This window comes from Temnothorax curvispinosus, unplaced genomic scaffold (genome assembly GCF_003070985.1).
Source record: "Temnothorax curvispinosus isolate PA1 unplaced genomic scaffold, ASM307098v1 QBEX01016168.1, whole genome shotgun sequence".
NCBI lineage: Eukaryota > Metazoa > Arthropoda > Insecta > Hymenoptera > Formicidae > Temnothorax > Temnothorax curvispinosus.
In genome coordinates this window covers 1-2,240 of record NW_020225948.1, presented here as the reverse complement: position 1 = coordinate 2,240, position 2,240 = coordinate 1, and the positions used below count along the sequence as shown (strand labels likewise).

At 41.6% G+C, this 2,240-nt stretch overlaps 1 long non-coding RNA gene across 1 annotated transcript; it reads left to right on the top strand.

Annotated features, from left to right (window-relative positions):
• The first annotated feature begins 537 nt into the window (after positions 1–537).
• Positions 538–2,205, top strand: LOC112466412. The gene is made up of 3 exons (XR_003042140.1): positions 538–915; positions 1,048–1,231; positions 2,029–2,205. It is a non-coding gene; the product is annotated as an uncharacterized LOC112466412 (long non-coding RNA).
• Positions 2,206–2,240: the final 35 nt, after the last annotated feature.

The following is a 2,240-nucleotide window of genomic DNA, read 5'->3' as shown; positions in this document are numbered from 1 at the left end:
AAAGGATGGTCATCTACTATTAACTGAGGATTAACTGTAACTTTGTAGTCACCACAAATTCGAACTCTTCCGTTTTTCTTTAAAATAGGAAATATTGGGGTAGCCCATTTTGATGAAATTACTTTTTCGATAATCCCGGCTTTCTCCAACAAATCTAACTCTCGTTCTACTAGTTGTACTAATTTGAACGGAACCGGGCGTGCTCGAACGAATTAATACTGGAGTGGCATTAGGTTTTAACGTCAACTTTGCTTGTACGCCTTTTATGGCTGACTATTCCGAATTATCACGTGCGTTTTTGTAATTTTTGAGTATTGCATGTAGTTTATTTGTAGCTAGTACTGTCATTTCATTTACTGACTCACTAGGAACAAGGAAATCATTTTCATTACATAATTGACGTATCCATTCCTTACCCAATAAAGGTTTTCTATTACCAACTACTATATACATGTTAAGTCGCTTCGCAATATCCTTATATTTAACGTTAACTGTAATAAATCCTTTACTACCCCACACAGCACATGATATCATACGTATCATCCCATTGTTATACTCAATGTACTGTGATCATCCGTAAAATACTGAGATCAACGCTATAATATCTTTTACAGTATCATTCGGTTTTCTTTCGCGCGCGTATGATCTCAGGTTTGACTGAAGGTACGGAAACGATACGTACGCCTTTCTACCGCGCGCGTAAAATCTCAGGTTTTACTCAAAGTACTGAGATGGTATCGTACTCGTGTCTTGCGCGTGCGTATAATCTTCAATTATACTCAAGATATGAAAACGGTACGTATATCAGCGCCATCTGCATCCGTCATTTCTGTTCCGATCTTTTTCCGGTAGCAGTACGTGGAGTGACATGGCGACGTGCAATCCAGGAAGAAAACAGTGTGATTGATATCAAAGGTAATCCTTTTCTTCCCTAAACTTACATCTCATAAAATATTTAATAAAGTTAGCAAAACAATTTTAGTATATAAATTACGTAATATTTTGAAATATTTTGTACAACTCGTAACTATTTGATCTGATGCAAAGTTTAAGGTTATCTGTTGGCGTTCTCGGATAATAACCGAAGTGGAGATTCAACCGGACATTCAGGAGATAGAGGCGATCCCGGTGGAGATACCGTGCGAGACCGTGGAGACGATCGAGGGCGAGGACGAGCAGCCGATGATAGCGCTGCAGCCGCTGCCGGCCGGCTTGGTTGCAAAGTAAAAAGGTATTGTCAGTGCCAATTTAATAATTGAAACTGGCGAAACTGCACATCAAATACATTTAATAAAGCATTAAATGTATTTGATGTGCAGTTTCCGCAACGTAGGGTTAGGATGTGGGCACACAAGCGGTTTGGACCGCACGGTTCCGCCGCGTGGTAGACCGTCCACATACGAGCGGTTTGTCCCGCGTGCAAGAGCCGCGCGAAAGATCCGTGCACACGAGCCCGCCGCGACGGATCGTGCAGTCGTACACATGAGCGGTTTGTCTCGCGCGAAAGATCCGTGCACACGAGCCCGCCGCGACGGATCGTGCAGTCGTGCACACGAGCGGTTTGTGCCGCGGGCGGAACCGCGCGTTCCAAACCGCTTGTGTGCACGGTCTGTCGCGGCGGAACCGCGCGGTCCACACCGCTTGTGTGCACGGATCTTTCGGGCGGCTCTTCCGCGCGGGACAAGCCGCTTGTGTGTGCACCGTCTACCGCGCGCTCCAAACCGCTCCTGACGTGTCCGCGCCCTTAACCTCTAAATCGTCAGCGGAATAGTTTCACGAGCTGTAATTTAATACAATTCTTTTTCTATTTGTCGTTGCCTGCACTTTGCAATAAATACAAATTTAATTATATTTTTTAAACATATATAAATTAAATATTTATTCTTGTAATTGTACAATAATTCATATCTGCATTACTTTTTAATATAAATTAATTGAATAAAAGAATCATCTGTCTGAAAACATTATCTGTAATGATATGTGTATTAATAATTATAACATTAACAATGATACATAAACTGCTTTCAGCATATGCAAGTACCAAGTCCCTGAGGTGCATTTCGACGTTTTGTTAACGTTTTGTTGACGTTTGGTATTATTTTGATCAACTGCTGGCTGGGTTTCCTACCTACTGCTGTTCAATAGTCTACGCTGGACAAACTATACGTGACAGGTATGTTTTATTCAACACACAAATAATGAATTAATATAAAAATTTGTTGTTTTTGCAGGTGTGATAA